This window comes from Saimiri boliviensis, chromosome 9, assembly GCF_048565385.1.
Source record: "Saimiri boliviensis isolate mSaiBol1 chromosome 9, mSaiBol1.pri, whole genome shotgun sequence".
In the NCBI taxonomy this organism is placed as follows: domain Eukaryota; kingdom Metazoa; phylum Chordata; class Mammalia; order Primates; family Cebidae; genus Saimiri; species Saimiri boliviensis.
The window spans coordinates 23,782,714-23,801,780 of record NC_133457.1 but is presented as its reverse complement, the minus strand read 5'-3'; the positions used below and the strand labels follow the sequence as shown (position 1 = coordinate 23,801,780).

The 19,067-nt window shown below is 47.6% G+C and overlaps 1 long non-coding RNA gene across 1 annotated transcript in view; it reads left to right on the top strand.

The window, feature by feature from the left end:
* Positions 1-2,279: 2,279 nt before the first annotated feature.
* The window catches only part of LOC141585603 (uncharacterized), a 111,562-nt gene continuing 94,774 nt past the window's right edge, over positions 2,280-19,067 (top strand). The window contains exon 1 of the long non-coding RNA XR_012519159.1: positions 2,280-2,506. This is a non-coding gene — a long non-coding RNA (uncharacterized LOC141585603). The remainder of the gene's footprint in view (positions 2,507-19,067) is intronic.

Sequence of the window (19,067 nt, the reverse complement as noted above, 5' to 3'; positions counted from 1 at the left end):
TAGGACGCATTTCTCTACCCACAAGGAGCTCTGGGGAAGCTCTCATGCATAATTTTGGGTTTACACTGCCCACACCCTTATGGTTTCATGGAAAAAAATAGTATTTTCTCTCTTTGTACAAGGAGGATTTTTTTTTTTCTGTTGTTTCTCACAGGAAACTCAGATTGTTAGCCATGTAAATATCACTTCCCATGACTGTGTCCTCGTGGTCCCGCATTTTTTCCACCTTCTGAGGTTAATTGGTTTCTGAAGACCTCCTCCTGGCTGGGCACAGTGGCTCACACCTGTAATCGCACCGCTTTGGGAGGCCGAGGCAGGTGGATCATAAGGTCATGAGATCGAGACCATCCTGGCCAACAAGGTGAAACCCCGTCTCTACTAAAAATACAAAAAATTAGCTGGGCATGGTGACGCGTGCCTGTAGTCCCAGCTACTCAGAAGGCTGAGGCAGGGAGGCGGAGGTTGCGGTAAGCCGAGATCACGCCATTGCACTCCAGCCTGGGTAACAAGAGCGAAACTCTGTATCAAAAAAAAAAAGAAAGAAAGAAAGAAAGAAAGAAGAAAGAAAGAAGAAAGAAGAAAGAAAGAAAGAAAGAAAGAAAGAAAGAAAGAAAGAAAGAAAGAGAAAAGCCTCTGCTGCATACTTTCCAGGCACCACATAGCATAAAAGGGCAGTATGATACTACAAACTTCGGCTAATAAAACAAACTGACACAATTAAATGACTATTGAAAATAAACATTGTGGTTTCAAAGATTCATTGATGATTTAGGGTGAAGTTTTTATATTATGCACTGTCTTAATGTGGGACGATTCCCTTTCTTTTTGTTTAATAAATATTTGTGAAGCACCTGTATCCACTAGGCACTATTTTAGGTGCTGGTGCTTCAGTGGTAGACAGAGCCCCTGCACTCATACAGTTATCACTTTGTGGGTCAGGTTGCAGACAGCAAATCAGTAAACACACACAAATACATGACACAATTTCAAATGCCGGGTGTTTAAAGCATTCCACCTGATTTTTCTGAAGGAGGGGGCAAATAACTTTCTGCTGGCTTAGATCTGTGCTGACTAGGACACAAACCTACACAGACCTTACAAACTATGATGTGTAAGAAACTATGGTTACTTAGAAATATACAGGAGTATATCTTTATGACACATATACAATCAATAAGGGCTTTTGCGAGGAAGACAAAAGTCTAGTGGCAATGTCAGCTCTGGAGGTAGGTTACTTGAATTCCAACCTACTTAGTTGTGTGTTCTTGGACAAATTACATAACTTTTCTGTGCCTCAATTTATTTGAAAGATGGTGTATAATAGTATCTATCTCACAGTGTAATTGTGAGGATTATTGAGCTATTCTACGAAAAGTATTAAAACATGCAGTTAAACTCCCAGTAAACACTATTTTTACCCGAATTACAAACTGCCAAACCCTTAAGTCTTGAGCTCCCAAGGGAAATAAGGAACCCTCCTGTGCCATTCCTCTTCTAAAAGTCTGCTGAATAAAAGTTGATGGTGCATTTTCAAAGAGCTCAAATGGATAACTTTTATGAAGTTTGGGGCAAATGAATTATACGTATGTATCACCCTCCCTCAACACCCAGAATGTATGTGGCACGCAGAATTCAAAAGTCTGAGCGTGACTGTGCTCAGGGGGTGAAGGGATGCTTAGAAACTGACCCTTTGAGGAGGAAGGCAGGACGTTCAATAAGAGCGGCTGGTGACCAAAGAACTAAACTTTAACATAACGAAGGTGAGTTGGTCTCCCTGCGACCACAGGCGTCCAACCCAGGAACACCTTCCACCTGGAAGGCCCAGGTGAGGCTGGAAGGATCAGACCACGGGATTGTTCTCAACTTTGGGCTTTTACACAGCAGTTTCGAAGACAAAGGGGCTTTTCAGCTAGGATTGGTTCACTGTCCTCCTCCTCCCAGGCCCAAGCTTGGTCCCCAATGTCCCCAGCAATGCTTGGGACGTCCCTCACTTCGCTCCTTTTTCTTGGGGCTACTGCCCACCCCTCGGTTGCCTGCTGTCCCTCCTAGAGAGAGGTGGATGGCGGTAAGATTCCAGGGAGGACAAAGGGATGGCTGAGGGGGCGAAGACGCCCTTCTAAAGCCCCACCCCGGAAAGGCATCCCAGCACACCGGAGAGGCGCCCTCAGGCTACAGCCGTCACCTGAACCTCCTCCCTTCGCCCCGCCCCTCGGCACGGGGCACGGCGCTGTGCGGCCGGCGCTCTCTGATTGGCTGCCGCGTCAGGGTCCCACGCCGTGGGCCGCCAGCGGCGCCTGCCTGCACAAGGTGGGGAAGCTGCGTTGGGAGTTGCTGGAAGTCGGAGGCGGGGAAGCGGTCACTGGCAGCAAGTGCAGGCAGCGGCAGGGCGCAAAGTTGAGAGCGGTCCCTAGTCTAAGCCTTTCTGTCGCCCTCCAGCACCGCCAGGACCACGGACTCCACCCTGCCGCGGCCCCTCAGCGACGCGGTGCAGCGGCCCCTTGACCAGGTGGGTTCAGGTACCGCAAGGCACCCAGGCGTCGGCCACACGCCTTCGCCGCCCAATGCAGCCGTGGTGCTGCCAGACCGGGGGCCTGGGAGAGGGGTGGGGACTGGGACCCGCTGCCCCTGGAAGGGAGGGGAAGGCAATCCTGTCCCTGTGACCTCTGCTCCCACCGGCCTCCTGCCTACCTCTCCGGTGTGCCCCCCAGACCCCCATCCGCCGCCCAGGGCGGTGGTGGTCCCAGCGTTGGTGCCGGCGACAGCCCCGGGGAGGGTCTTTATGTAGACTTGAGGGTGTGCGTGCTGGTCCCTGCCCTCCGCTGCAGCGGGGCTGGACTCAGCGGTTGGGTTCCTTCGGGTGCACAGGCTGTGTTTCGGAGAGGCTGGCGTGGTGGTGCCTGCCCGGCAGGTGGCTCTGCACGACCCCCGGAAAGGCTGATGCGTGGGTCTATGTGTGAACGGTGCATTAGAGACGGCGCTGATGGGTGCGAGGGGCACAGAGAAGCTTAAGTGCTGCTGCACTTTGGGAAGGGTTTGCATTGGAGTGTGGTTTAAGGGAGACAAAGGCAACAGTTTTGGGGAAGGTTGAGGTTATGAAGAAAAGTGAGAGGGGGTTATCCCCAGGATTCTAGCTGAGAAAGTTGCAGCCTTGTAGATAGAAGCGGCCACCCTTACCTCCTGGCCCAACCCTCAAAAAAGCACTTAGCAGTGTTCAGGGAAGGGTGGCATTTAAATGAGGCCAATTGCGTTTAATGGTTAAAGGCTCTAAGGATTACTGAGAAATCAACAATATTGTGATGGGAAAAGCAGCGCCATTTTTATTCAGCAAAGAAAGCTTGGAAGTATTTTGTTGCAGGAATTTCGCCTAAGATTTCAGGAAGTTGTTGATGCCCGCTGCGGGAGGTAGAGTTAAGTGATTGCTCTAACCCAAGCTAAAGGTAGTTGACTTTGGAAATTTTGCTTACAATTGTTAGTAGCATACTTAACTGAGAAGTAAGTGTTTGCACTTTGCAGGGGATACTGGTTCACTGTCCTTAGCTGGAATGTGCACATGTTTAGTCTTAGGGGATTTCATTCATACTACAGATTCTCTCTTACCCAGACTGCTTTTCCTAGCAGCAAGCTGGAAACATGACATTAGGGTACAGGCTGCCTTGCACTTTACTCTTTTAAATAAACTTATGTGGAACGAGCGTCAAATAAAAAATAATTAAATAGAAAAAAATAAATAATTCTGCCTTCTCTTAAAATCTCTTATTGCGGTCATCCCCACCTATCTTTAACAGCAGTTATAATGTGTATCCTGCGAATAAAGTATTGGTAGTGAAATTAATCGTGTATTTGAAGAAAACACTATTCTCTGTTTATTAATCAATTGATCAGAATTTAGTGTTTTTCATCTTCTCAGCCCTGTGGAAGATCATCGCTGTTTACCACCCTGACATGCAGTGTAACATGTCACACTCTGGCTGGGCACGGTGGCTCAAGCCTGTAATCCCAGCACTTTGGGAGGCCGAGGCGGGTGGATCACGAGGTCAAGAGATCGAGACCATCCTGGTCAACATGGTGAAACCCCGTCTCTACTAAAAATACAAAAAATTAGCTGGGCATGGTGGCGCGTGCCTGTAATCCCAGCTACTCAGGAGGCTGAGGCAGGAGAATTGCCTGAACCCAGGAGGCGGAGGTTGCAGTGAGCCGAGATCATGCCATTGCACTCCAGCCTGAGTAACAAGAGCGAAAATCCGTCTCAAAAAAAAAAAAAAAAAAAAGGAAACATGTCACACTCTGATTTAAACAGGCTGCTGACAGTGTATCAGCAAATGCAGGGTAGGTGTCTGTAAAAAAAAAAAACCATACTGCTAATGAGGAGCAAGGGATACCCATATACATTTACATTTCTTTTAGGGAGACTGGCATGTGTTCACATTCTCTCTTTCTCTTCCCTCTTTCTTTCCTTTCTCTGAACCCCGCGTCTGCTATAGGCTTACGCCTCCCTCCCATGCCAAAATATTTTCTTTGTTATGCTAATAATACCTTTTAATTTACATAATGCTTATAACTTTTTAAAAGTGATTTCATAGTAATGAACTCATTTAAACATCTCAGCAACCAGAGAAAGGTCTTTTCAGTACTGAAATAATCAGGAGAACCATGAGAAGGAGACAGGACTTAAAACTTTTTGACATGTCTTTTTTTGTTTAGCTGAAGGTCTTGAGTTTGTAGCTTGGGACTACTATAAATTTGTACAGCCACGTATATACTACACCTATATACTACACCTAATTTGTGTAGTACAGTTATGTACTGCATAGTGCCAGTGAGGTCATCAGAGCTCATATATGATTTTGGTTCCACGGATTATAAGGGAGCTGAAAAATTCCCATTGCCTAGTGAAGCTGTAGGGACTATTTTGACTCAGCCACTAACAACTTAGTGTGGCCTTGGAAAAGAAAGAAGCTGGAGCAACCACACCTGCAATCCCAGCACTTTGGGAGGTCGAGGTGGGAGGATTGCTTGAGCCCAGGAGTTTGAGAGCAGCCTGGGCAACATAGCAAGACCTCATCTCTACAAAAAAAAAATCAAAAAATTATCCAGGCCGGGCGCGGTGGCTCAAGCCTGTAATCCCAGCACTTTGGGAGGCCGAGGCAGGTGGATCACGAGGTCAAGAGATCGAGACCATCCTGGTCAACATGGTGAAACCCCGTCTCTACTAAAAATACAAAAAATTAGCTGGGCATGGTGGTGCGTGCCTGTAATCCCGGCTACTCAGGAGGCGGAGGCAGGAGAATTGCCTGAACCCAGGAGGCAGAGGTTGCGGTGAGCCGAGAACGCGCCATTGCATTCCAGTCTGGGTAACAAGAGCGAAACTCCGTCTCAAAAAAAAAAACAAAACAAAAAAACAAAACAAAACAAAAAAAATTATCCAAGTGTGGTGGTGTCACCCTGTAGTCCCAGCTATTCAGGAGGCTAAAGTGGGAGGATCACTTGAGTCCTAGAGGTCAAGACTGCAGTGAGCCAAGATCATGCCACTGCCCTCAAGCTTGGGCTTCAAAGTGAGACACTGTCTCAGGAAAAAAAAAAAAAAAAAAAAAACAACACACACACACACAAACCTGGAGCTTTTGTTTTCTCATTTGTAAAAGGTAGATGATATTATCTCCTTCATGGAGTTACTGTGAGGATGGAAATACAATTTTTTTCCCCTCTCCTTTTAGAAATACAATTAGATAGGCATAGAGGCCAGGTGAGGTGGCTCATGCCTGTAAGCTCAGCACTTTGGGAGCCTGAGGCAGGTGGATCACCTGAGGTCAGGAGTTCAAGACCATCCCGGCCACCATGGTGAAACCCTGACTCCACTAAAACTACAAAAATTAGCCGGGCACGGTGGCTCAAGCCTGTAATCCCAGCACTTTGGGAGGCCAAGGCGGGTGGATCATGAGGTCAAGAGATCGAGACCATCCTGGTCAACATGGTGAAACCCCATCTCTACTAAAAATACAAAAAATTAGCTGGGCATGGTGGCGTGTGCCTGTAATCCCAGCTACTCAGGAGGCTGAGGCAGGAGAATTGCCTGAACTCAGGAGGCGGAGGTTGCGGTGAGCCGAGATCGCGCCATTGCACTCCAGCCTGGGTAACAAGAGCAAAAAAACTCCCTCTCAAAAAAAAACAAACAAACAAACAACAAAAAAAAACTACAAAAATTAGCCTAGCGTGGTGGCATGTGCCTACAATCGCAGCTACTCAGGAAGCTGAGGCAGGAAAATTGCTTGAACCTGGGAGGTGGGGGTTGTAGTGAGCAGAGATCATCCCACGGCACTCCAGTCTGGACGACAGAGCGAGACTCCATCTCAAAAAAAAAATTCCAGATGTGGTGGCTCATGCCTGTAAACCCAGCAGTTTGGGAGGCCGAGGAAGGTGGATCACCTGAGGTCAGGAGTTCAAGACCAGCCTGACCAACATGCAGAAACCCCACCTCTAATAAAAATATAAAATTAGCCAAGCATGGTGGCACATGCCTGTAATCCCAACTACTTGGGAGGCTGAGGCAGGAGAATCGCTTGAACCTGGGAAGCGGAGGTTGCAGTGAGCCAAGATTGCACTCCAGCATGGACAATAAGAAGGAAACTCTGTCTCAAAAACAATAATTAGATAGGCATAGTGCACAAGATAATGTCAGGTGACACCTGCACTACCACTTAGTACCACTTTGAGTCCGGACAGATGACATAGGTCTCTGTGCCTCAGTTTTTCCACCTGTCAAATAGGAACCATATGAGGATGTACTCGTAAGATGATGCTCAAGGCTAAATAATGTAACCCATGAACGTGCCTAGACCAGCACCTCCTGCATTTTAAATACTCTTCCCTTTTGGCTGCTGTTGCTACTATTTTACTAACTGGAGTGATTTCTAGCCTGCAAAAAAAGGATCACAAGTTTGTGAACAAGACCATTATTCCTTACCAACTGATTCATAACCCTAATTTTTCTTTTTCTTTCTTTTTTTTTTTTTGTTTTTTTTTTTTTGAAACAGAGTCTCACTCCCAATCCTAGGCTCAAGCAATTCTGCTCAGTCTCATGAGTAACTGGGATTACAGGTACCCACAACTAGGCCCAGCTAATTTTTGTATTTTTAGTAGAGATGGGGTTTCACCATGTTGGCCAGGTTGATCTCAAACTCCTGACCTCACGTAATCCATCCACCTCGGCCTCCCAAAGTGCTGGGATTATAGGCGTGTGCCACCCCACCAGCCCATAACCCCAGTTTCTTTTTACCAACTTGGATTATGGAAATTGGCACGATGCCCAGATTCCCATAATGCAAATTGTTCTTCCCAATTATAACTGCCAGTTTTTTTCATCTAAGAAAAACAAAACAAGACAAAACAAAAATTGAAATGCTGGTCATTTCTGTGGACAAAAGGATAAGTATGGCCAGGTGTAGTGGCTCATGCCTGTAAATCCAGCACTTTGAGAGGCTGAGGCGGGAAGATCACTTGAAGCCAGGAGTTCGAGACCAGCCTGACCAACATGGTGAATCCCCCTCTCTACTAAAACTACAAAAGTGAGCCAGGCGGGCTGGTGTGCACCTGCAGTCCCAGCTACTCAGGAGGCTGAGGCAGGAGAATCGCTTAACCCAGGAGGCAGAGGTTGCAGTGAGCAGAGATCATGCCACTGCACTCCAGCTTGGGCAACAAGATCAGAACTCCATCTCAAAAAACAAAAAAAATGAAATGTGACTGCTATTTTCTGGTTATAATCACAGAGTTCATGTAGAAAAGCTAAGCAATATGAAAAGTTTTTAAAAATTACCCCAAATTTGATCAGCAAACGTTTGACACAATCACAGATGACTGCAGCCTCGACCTCCTGGACTGGCTCTGTGCTCCTGCCTCCCAAGGAGCTGGGACTACAGGTGCATATTCCTACACCTAGCTAATTTTTTTTTAAATTGTTTTTGTAGAGGTGAAGTCTCACTATGTTGCCCAGGCTGATCTCGAACTGTGGCCTCAAGTAATCCTCCCACTTCAGCCTTCCAAAGTGCTGGGATTACAAGCATGACCTTATTTGGAGACTGGGTCATTACAGAGGTCATCAAGTTAAAATGGGTCATAGGGCCCGGCGCGGTGGCTCACGCCTGTAATCCCAGCACTTTGGGAGGCCGAGGTGGGTGGATCACGAGGTCAAGAGATCGAGACCATCCTGGTCAACTTGGTGAAACCCCGTCTCTACTAAAAATATAAAACATTAGCTGGGCATGGTGGCGTGTGCCTGTAATCCCAGCTACTCAGGAGGCTGAGGCAGGAGAATTGCCTGAACCCAGGAGGCGGAGGTTGCAGTGAGCCGAGATCGCGCCATTGCACTCCAGCCTGGGTAACAAGAGTGAAACTCTGTCTCAAAAAAAAAAAAAAAAAAAAATGGGTCATAAAGGTGGGGCCCTGATCCTATGTAACTGGTGTCCTTACTAAAAGGAAAATTTGTTGCCTGTGAAAGAAAAAGAAAGAATAAAATATTTTTTCCTTGAGACAGGGTCTTGTTCTGTCACCCAGGCTGGAGTACAGTGGTGTGATCTCAGCTCACTGCAGCCTCATCCTCCCTGACTCAAGCAATCCTCCCACCTCAGCCTCCTGAGTAGCTTGGGAACACAGGTACATGCAACCATACCTGGCTTTTTTTTTTTTTTTTTTCTTCCAGAGATGGATTCTTGCTCTTTCCTCCAGTCTGGAGTGCAGTGGTGCAATCTCAGCTCACTGCAACCTCCACCTCTGGGTTCAAGCAGTTCTCCTGCCTCAGCCTCCTGAGTAGCTAGGATTACAGGCGTGCGCCACCACAGCCAGCTAATTTTTATATTTTTAGTAGAGATGGGGTTTCACCATGTTGGCTATGCTGTTCTCAAACTCCTGACCTCTTGATCTGCCTACCTCAGCCTCCCAAAGTGCTAGGATTACAGGTGTGAGCCGCCACTCCCGGCTGTATTTTTTTTTTAGTAGAGGTGGGGTTTCATCCTGTTGGCCTGGCTGGTATTGAATTCCTAACCTGAAGTTATCCTCTCACTCATGCTCCCAAAATACAGGGATTACAGACATGAGCCACGGCATCTGAGACAACAAATTTGTCTTATTCTAAGCCACTTAGTTTGTGGCACTCTGTTACAGCATCCCCAGCAAAGTTATATCCAAGGAATAATCCATTTTGTTGTTGTTGTTGTTGTTTTTAAGGAAAGAAAGGAAAGAAAGAAAGAAAAAAGAATAATAATAATAATAATAAAAGAATGAAGAAGAGGAAGAAGGAGGAAGAGGGAGAGAGAACGGGAGTCTTGCTTTATTGCCCAGGCTAGAATGCAGTCTAAAAACGGGTATTGAAAACCTGTTTTATGCCAGTAATTGTGCTAATAATGGAGACAGGAAAAAAATGAGGAAAGAAAATAACAAACAAGCAGCCAACCAGTATTTCATTTAAACCTGTAAGTAGGTGTGATGTGGTACTGGTAAGAGTGTATATTTTGTGTATTTAAAATGGAGAGTTCTATAAATGTTTATTAAGTTTACTTGTTCTGGATCTCAGTTCAAGTCCTCGATATCCTTGTTAATTTTCTGTCTCGTTGATCTGTCTAATATTGATGTTGAAGTCTCCCCCTATTATTGTGTGGGAGTCTAAGTCTCTCTATAAGTCTTACATAATCTGGGTGTTCCTGTATTGGGTGCGTATATATTTAGGATCGTTAGCTCTTCTCGTTGCATTGATCCTTTGACCATTATGTAATGTCCTTCTTTGCTTCTTTTGATCTTTGTTGCTTTAAAGTCTATTTTATCAGAGGCGAGAATTGCAACTCCTGCTTTTTATTAATTAATTTATTTTTGCTCTCAAGTTGGTTGGTAAATCTTTCTCCATCCCTTTATTTTGAGTCTTTGTGTATCCTTGCATGTGAGATGGGTCTAGATGCAGCATACCGATGTGTTTTGCATTTCATTGTTAAAGGACACAGAAGCTCATGCTCTCTGTCATTCACAAATGTGTAGTCAGGTTTTGGCCAGGAGCAGAGGCTCATACCTGTAATCCCAGCACTTTGGAAGGCTGAGATAGGAGGATCACTTGAAGCTCAGAGTTCGAGGCCAGCCTGGCCAACATGATGAGACCCCATCTCCACACACACACAAATATTAGTTAGGCATGGTAGCATTCACCTGTAATCCCAGCTACTCAGTAGGCTGAGGTGGGAGGACTACTTGAGCCTGGGAGTAAGAGGCTGCAGTGAGCTATGATTATACCACTGCACTGTAGCCTGAATAACACAGGAAGTCCCTATCTATCTCTTAAAAAAAAACAAAACAAAAAAAGGGCTAGAGTTTGAGTTAGTGTTTTTGTTGTTGTTACTGTTGTTGTTGTTGTTGTTTTTGAGATGGAGTTTCGCTCTTGTTACCCAGGCTGGAGTGCAATGGCGCGATCTCGGCTCACTGCAACCTCCGCCTCCTGGGTTCAGGCAATTCTCCTGCCTCAGCCTCCTGAGTAGCTGGGATTACAGGCATGTGCCACCATGCCCAGCTAGTTTTTTGTATTTTTTCGTAGAGGTGGGGTTTCACCAAGTTGACCAGGATGGTCTCGATCTCTTGACCTCGTGATCCACCCGCCTTGGCCTCCCAAAGTGCTGGGATTACAGGCGTGAGCCACCACGCCCAGCCTCGTTACTGTTGTTTTTTGAGATGGAGTCTCATGCTCTTCCCAGGCTGGAGTGCAGTGGTTCAATCTCAGCTCACTGCAACCTCCACCTCCTGTGTTCAAGTGATTCTCCTACCTCAGCCTCCCAAGTAGCTGGGATTACAGGTGTGCACCACCACACCTGGCTCATTTTTATATTTTTAGTAGAGATGGGGTTTCACCATGTTGGCCAGGCTGGTCTCAAACTCCTGACCTCGGGAGATCCACCCGCCTCGGCCTCCCAAAGTGATGGGATTACAGGTGTGGGTCACTGTGTTCGGTCGATTTCGTGTTTTGGCTGGGTTGAGTCTGGCAGGTGTATGGTTAATAAACCAGGTCTAAATATTTCCAGGCTACTGGTGGGTCAGGCACGCACTGACAGCAATGTTGTGGATGGTGATACTGGCTTTGAACATGGAAAAAAACAAGGTCTGGTCTCCTTTTTTCACCCAGACGGTGTCAATGAGCTGACCTAGGAGATAACAGGACAGGTACATGAGGCCCCGTGTACATCCTGGGAAAGGGGATGCCAACTGCTGGGACGCCAGTCCCCCCACCTGCCACCACCCAGCCCACCTGGCCAGTGGCTCTTCCATGTTCTTTACAGCTTTTGAGAGGTTCACTATTCAAAGGAGGATGAATCAAGGAAAGTACAGGGCTGGGGCACAATTTTGTTAAACATGACAAGGAATATGCTTTGGTTCAAGAAAACCCATGGCTAAGCACGGTGGCTTACGCCTGTAATCCCAGCACTTTAGGAGGCCGAGGTGGGAAGATCACCAGAGGTCAGGAGTTCGAGGCCATCACGGCCAACATAGTGAAACCCCATCTCTACTAAAAATACAGAAATTATCCAGGTGTGGTGGCACATGCCTGTAGTCCCAGCTACTCAAGAGGCTGAGGCTGGAGAATCCTGGGAGGTGGAGGTTGCAGTGAGCCAAGACCACACCATTGTACTCCAGCCTGGGTGACAGAGTGAGACTCCATCTAAAAAATAAAAATAAAATGAGAAAATCTGATCCTTCTGCCAGGCATGGGGGTGCATGCCTGTAATCCCAGCACTTTGGGAGGCTGAGGTGGGCAGATCACTTGAGGTCAGGAGTTCGAGATCAGCCTGGCTAACATGGCAAAACCTTGGCTCTACTAAAAATACAAAAATGAACCGGGCATGGTTGCATGTGCCTGTAATCCCAGCTACATGGGAGACCGAGGCAGGAGAATCACTTGAACCCCGAAGGTGGAGGTAGCAGTGAGCTTAGATCACGCCACTGCACTTAAGCCTGGGGGACAGAGCAAGACTCCATCTCAAAAGAAAAAAGAAAAGGCAACGCAACCCCTACTAGTCTTCTCTATAAGCAGGCTCAGAGTGATGGCCGTGGAGTTTTTGGTCAGCCAGGGGCTTGAACACAATGGAATGTCTTCTAATACAGGTAACTACTACAAGCAATAAAACAGGTTGGGTTTGGCAGCTCTCATCTATAATCCCAGCACTTTGGGAGGCTGAGGCTGGAGGATCATTTGAGCCCAGCTGTTTGAGATCAGCCCAGGCAGGAGGGTGAAAGCCCATCTCTACAAAAAATAAGTTAGTTTTGCATGGTGGTGCACCTGTGGTCCCAGCTACTGGGAGGCTGAAGCAGGAGGAGTGCTTGAGCCTGAGAGGTGGAGGCTGCAGTGAGCCACAATTGCACCTGGATGCATTGAGCCTGGATGACAGACTGAGACCTTGTCTTCAAAAAAGAAAAAAAAAAAATCCGTTTGTAAGGATAAAACAGACTGAGTACAGTGGCTCACAGCTGTAATATCCGGACTTCCGGACTTTGGGAGGCTAAAGCAGGGGGACTGCTTGAAGCCAGGTGTTTGAGACCAGCGTGCATAACATAGAGGGACCCAGTCTCTACAAAAAACACAAAAAAATTAGCCAGGCATGGTGGCATGTTCTTGTAGCCAGCTACTCGTGAGGCTGAGGGGGGAGGATTGTTTGAATCCAGGGAAGGTGGAGGCTGCAGTGAGCCATGATGTCACCTCTGCACTCCAGCCTGGGTGCAGTAGTACAGTCAGAACTCAGCACAGCCTGCGCCTCCACAGAGTGAGACCCTCTCTCTCAAAAAAAAAAAATAAAAAAAATAAAAAATAAAAATAAAAAATGCTGGGGCTTATGCCTGTAATCCCATCACTTTGGAAGGCTGAGGTGGGCGGATCATGAGGTCAGGAGATCGAGACCATCCTCGCCAGCATGGTGAAACTCCATCTCTACTAAAAATACAAAAAAAAAAAAAAAAAAAAAAAAAGGTGGGCATGGTGGTACACACCTGTAGTCCTAGCTACTTGGGAGGCTGAGGCAGGAGAACTACTTGAACCCAGGAGGCAGAGATTGCAGTGAGCCAAGATTGAACCACTGCACTATAGCCTGGGATTACAGGTGTGCCACCAGGCCTGGCTAATTTTTGTATTTTAGTAGAGATGGGGTTTCACCATGTTAGCCAGGCTGGTCTCCAACTCCTGATCTCAGGTGATCCTCCCACTTCAGCCTCCCAAAGTGCTGGGATTGCAGGTGTGAGCCACTGTGCCCAGTCTGATTTTTTTCAAGTATTTAAAAATATAAAACCAATAAACATTCTTGGGCAGCTCATGAGCTGTATAAAAACAGATGGTGGGATCTCTATGTCTCCTGTGTAGATACTGTATGCTATGGTTTCCAGAGCCCTGGCTAGATGTTTGTTTGTTTGAGACAGAGTCTCCCTCTGTTGGCCAGGCTGATGCAATGGTGTGATCTCAGCTCACTGCAACCTCCACCTCCCACGTTCAAGCAATTCTTGTGCCTCAGCCTCCCTAGTAGCTGGGATTACAGGCACTACCACACTCAGATAATTTTTTTGTATTTTTAGTAGAGATGTGGTTTCAGTACGTTGGGCAGGTGCTCTCAAGCTCCTGGCCTCAGGTGATCAGCCTACCTAGGCTTCCCAAAGTACTGGGATCACAGGTATAGGTGATTCTGGCTAAGTACATTTAAATACTAAGTACATTTAAGTACTAAGCCCTGGCTAGGTACCTTTAAGGTATAATGGCATATGGAGGCTGAGGTGGGAGGATCACTGGAGGTCAGGAGATCAAGGCTAGTCTGAGTAACATACCAACCAGAGAGATCCTATCTTTACAAAAACAAATTTTTTTATATTAACTGGGCATGTTGGTAGTGTGCACCTATAGTATTAACTACTTGGGAGGCTGAGGCTGGAGGATCCCTTGAGCCCAGGAGTTCAAGGTTTCAGTGAGCTGTGATCACGCCACTGAATTCCAGCTCTGAGACAGAGCAAGACAGTCTTTCTAAAAATAGTAAAAAATGTTTTATTTTCTTGAGACAGAGTCTTGCTACATCACCCAGGCTGGAGTGCAGTGGTACAATCTCAGTTCACTGCAACCTCCACCTCCTGGGTTCAAACAGTTCTCCAGTCTCAGCCCCCTGAGGAGCTGGGATTATAGGTGTGTGCCACTGGGTTTGGCTCATTTTTGTATTTTTTTTTTTTTAGACAGAGTTTCGCTTTTGTTACCCAGGCTGGAGTGCAATGGCATGATCTTGGCTTACCGCAACCTCCGCCTCCTGGGTTCAAGCAATTCTCCAGCCTCAGCTTCCTGAGTAGCTGGGACTACAGGCATGCGCCACCATGCCCAGCTATTTTTTGTATTTTTAGTAGAGACGGGGTTTCACCATGTTGACCAGGATGGTCTCAATCTCTTGACCTCGTGATCCACCCGCCTCAGCCTCCCAGAGTGCTGGGATTACAGGCTTGAGCCACCGTGCCCGACCCTCATTTTTGTATTTTTAGTAGACACTGGGTTTCACCATGTTGGCCAGGCTGGCCTCCAACTCCTGACCTCAAATGATACACCCATCTTGGCCTCTCAAAGTGCTGAGATTACAGGTGTGAGCCACTGTGCCTGGCCTTGTAAAAATGCTAGTGGCATTTTGATTATAATTGAATACTTGAAAAAAAATCAAATGCGCATACATATGATTGTTTTTGCCAGGGCTAGGGGCCAGGACTTTTTTCTAATTCCTTCACCTTGTATTCTAGGGCCTTGCAAACAATAGGTGCTTAGCAAATGCAATAGAAGGCACTCAGACAGTGCTTGATGTGCAGTGCATACATGTCATCATTAGGAAGAAAGAGACTGAGAGAGGAAGAACCAGGGAAAATTCAGGGCAATTGATCAGGTCGACACCATCATTGCTAAAATCAGAGGAGACCAGGCTGTGTGCAGTGGCTCATGCCTGTAATTTCAGCACTTTAGGAGGCTGAGGCAGGTGGATCACTTGAGGTCAGGAGTTCAAGACCAGCCTGGACAACGTGGCAAAACTTCATCTCTACTGAAAATACAAAAATTAGCCAGGCATGGTGTGGCACTGCCCCTGTAATCCCAGCTACTAAGGAGGCTGAGGCAGGAGAATCACTTGAACCCGGGAGGTGTAAGTTGCAGTTAGATGAGATTACACCACTGCACTCCAGCCTGAGGGCCATTGCAAGACTCCACCTCAAAAAAAAAAAAAAAATCAGAGAAGACCAAGATACCCGCAGATAATGCACTGTGTCACTTTCCCTGTGCATTTTTCCTGCCTCTTGGTAGACAGCTCCTAACGTCACCATGAGATCCTGGTGAAGGAGGTGTGGATACTGGGGTTGCTACAGTTTATTGAACCATTTTTTCTCCCAGAGAGAGATGCTAATCTTCTATCAGATTCCTTTGAGTGTTTTTCCGATCCCTGCTGTGGGCGGTTTACACTCAGGGCACTTCTCCATGGAGCCACCAGGTGGCGCCATTGCTGCATAAGTGAAACAAACTGACTCAAGATTAGAAGTGTTCTATTTTCTTTGAGCTGGGTGGGGTGGGTCAAACCTGTAATCCCAGTACTTAGGGAGACTGAGATGGGTAGTTCACTTGAGGCCAGTAGTTCGAGACCAGCCTGGCAACATGGTGAAACCCTATATGGTGAAACCCTATTTTTTGTACTAAAAATACAAAAATTAGCCAGGTATAATGATGCACGCCTATAATCCCAGCTACTCGGGAGGCTGAGACAGAATTGGTTGGGAAGCAGAGGTTGCAGTGAGCCAAGATCGTGACACTGCCTTCCAGCCTGGGTAACAAAGCGAGACTCCATTTTTTCAAAAAACAGTATTCCTAAGGACTGAGAGGGGAAACTGAGGCATGCAGACTGGAGTTGGGGTGGGGCTTGGGCTTGGCAAGAGAATGGGTTCAAGTAACCTGCAAAGGACTCTCAGAAAGTCACAGCAACTTAAAAATCATTTATTCTACCTCCCACTTCCACGTTTTCCAGATATAGAAACCAAAGCTGAGAGGGGGAGATAACTATCCCAAAAGTACCACATCAGTGGGGAGCAGGGTTGCCAGAGAAAACACAGGACATCCAGTGAAGTGTGAGTTTTGGACTCTTAGTGTATGTCTCAAATAATGCACGAGACTTAAACTAAAACCTTATTCACTCTTTGTCTTCGAAGGTAACTGTGCATCTGTATGATGCTTTGCTAAGTCTGACAACCCTCATGAGGATAAAATGAAGATTAGGAAAATAATTAAATGTAATAAGCAAACATGCAAAATAAAGACAACTCTGTTCCCATTGTGCAGACAAGAGAATTGCACATTAGGGAGGTGGCTTGCCCCAAGGCCACACTCACAAGCGTGAGAGTCAGGATTTGAACCCAGTCCTGATTCCAGAGGTCTCAATTTCACTGTTGTGGCCAGGAACATCTCATAGTCCTCCATGTGTGTGCATGTTCTCTCTTGAATATAACCCTCTCCCCATCGTGTAAGTGGGCCATTCCCCTCCCTGACATTGAAGAACCCCGTATTCAGCAGGCGCCTCCTGACCCAGCAGACCCCCATGAGCCCAGATCCCTGAGACCTGGTGGCTGCCCTTATGACATTCCCCGACTGCATCTTAGGACCCAAGTCTGACCCCCTTCAGGATCTGCAGCTGTGTTACAGGAAAGGGGACCCGATCCAGACCCCAAGGGAGGGTTCTTGAATCTCATGCAAGAAACAACTTGGGGTGAGTACATAAAGTGAAAGCACATTTTTTTTGTTTGGTTGGTGTTTTTTTTGTTTTGTTTTGTTTTGTTTTTTGAGGTGGAGTCTCACTCTCTGTTGCCCAGGCTAGATAGAGGGCAGTGGTGTGATCTTGGCTCACTACAACCCACACCTCTGGGGTTCAAGTGATTTTTCTGCTTCAGCTTCCTAAGTAGCTGGGATCACAGGTGCTTGCCACAACACCTGGCTAATTTTTATATTTTTAGTAGAGATAGGGTTTCACCATGTTGGCCAGGCTGATCTCAAACTCTTGACCTCTTGACCTCAGGTGATCCACCTCCCTCAGCCTCCCCAAAGTGCTGGGGTTCCAGGTGTGAGCCACAGAGCAAGTTTATGCTTTCCTAAACAAGCAAGTTTTTTAGGAAAGTAAAGATAGAATGGTTACTCCATAGAGCAGCCCAGAGGGCGCTGGTGACCATCTTTAGGGTTATTTCTTCATGACATGCTGAATGGGGGGGTAGATTATTCATGACTCCCCTTTTTTAGATTATACAGGGCAACTTTCTGATGTTGCCATGGCATTTGTAAACTGTCATGGCACTGGTGGCAATGTGGCAGTGAGGACGACCAGAGGTCACTCTCCTGGCCATCTTGGTTTTGATGGGTTTTGGATTGGCTTCTTTACTGCAGCCTGTTTTATCGGCAAGGTCTCTGTGACCCGTATCCTGTGCTGACCTCCTATGTCATCCTGTGACTTAGAATGCCTTCACCGCCTGGGAATGCAGCCCAGTAGGTCTCAGCCTCCTTTTACCCAGCTCCTATTCAAGATGGAGTTGCTGTGGTTCACATACCTCTGGCAGCTGGGCTCCTTGGGATCTCCTGACATTCTGTGCTCTCTGTTCCCTCCTCCCTCACTGCCATCGCTGTCTTCCTGAGCCTCCTCCTTCTGAATTTCTTCATCACCAAGAAGAGGAATCACTGTTAGGTTTGGCTTTGGGGAAAGGGATGGACCAGGCAGGCAGTAGGGAGGGAGACACAGGCCCTGGCATGGGCGATGGGCAGGGGAGAGCTGAGTGGGAGCCGGTGGGTCTGGCTTTGTTCTTGTCTCTGTGAGTTGCCCATTGTGCAGATCTGCCCCGCTCCTTCCCCATCGCAATGGATGGGGACTCCTCCCTCTAGTGTTCAGGCCCCAGGCCCTGGGTCAGTTCAATGCCTTTTTCTCCTGCACACCATTAGTCAGCAGATTTGTTTGGCATCACCTTGAAAATGCATCCAGCAGCAAGGCCCTGGCTCACTCCTTACTTCTGTCCCAGCCTCTCTGCACTTCCAGCCACAGGAGACCTGTGTGAGCTGAATCCACTGCACCCTTCTCTGCTCAGACCCACAGCGGCCCCATTTTTCTCGATCTGAGCCAAAGGCCCCACAGTGGCCCACCAGGCTCGCCCTGGGCTGCCTCGTTGCCTCCAGCCTCACCTTCCACCAGTCTCCCTCCGTTTTCCACCTACCACCCTTCCCCATCCTCACACCTGCCTGATGTTCACACATCTCTCCAGGCATCTGCTTTAGCTGTTCCCTCCACCTGGACCACCCTCCTTCCAAAAGACCCTTGTCCCCTCCAGCACCCCCTGCAGTCAGGGCCGCCTCCCTCACCACCATCCAGCAAGGACATGGCCTGCCCATCCCTCTCCTCCCAGCAGCTCCCTTCCTTGGCCTGTCCTGGGTTTGTTTTTGCTTTTCCCCAACACTTCCCACTTCCTAAAGGGCCCTGCAGGAAGCTCCTGGCAGGAGCCAATGGCCTCGCTCTCCTTAGACTGGAAGCTCCACAGCAGCACGGGCCACTCCCTGTGGCAGACTCAGTATCTAGTTAGTGCTCCGCATGCAGAAGGTGCTGGATCAGTGTTTGAGACCTACAGAAGATAGGAGAAGGGAGGGAGAGACGAAGGGAAGAACGGAGGGAGGGGAGAAAGGAGGGGAGGGGAGGAGTGAAGAGGAGGGAGGCAAGGACACATAGGAAAGGGGAGGACAGATGGAGGGAAGGAAAGAGTTGAAGGAGGAAGAGAAGGAAGGAGGGAGGGAAGGAAGAGAGGGGGAGGGAGGAAAGGAAAAAAGGGAAGAAAGAAAGGGCGGGAGAACAGAAGAAAGGAGTAGGGAAGAAAGGAAAGAAAGGCGGGAGAGAGGGAGGGAGGCAAGGGGCATGAAGGGAAGGAGTTTATTTCCTCTCTAGGCCCAGCTGTCCCAATGTCCATCTGTCACTTGGACTGTTTCTCCAGCCTCCTGCGTGGCCTCCTTCAGGCATGGTGGCTCACACCTGTAATCCCAGCACTTT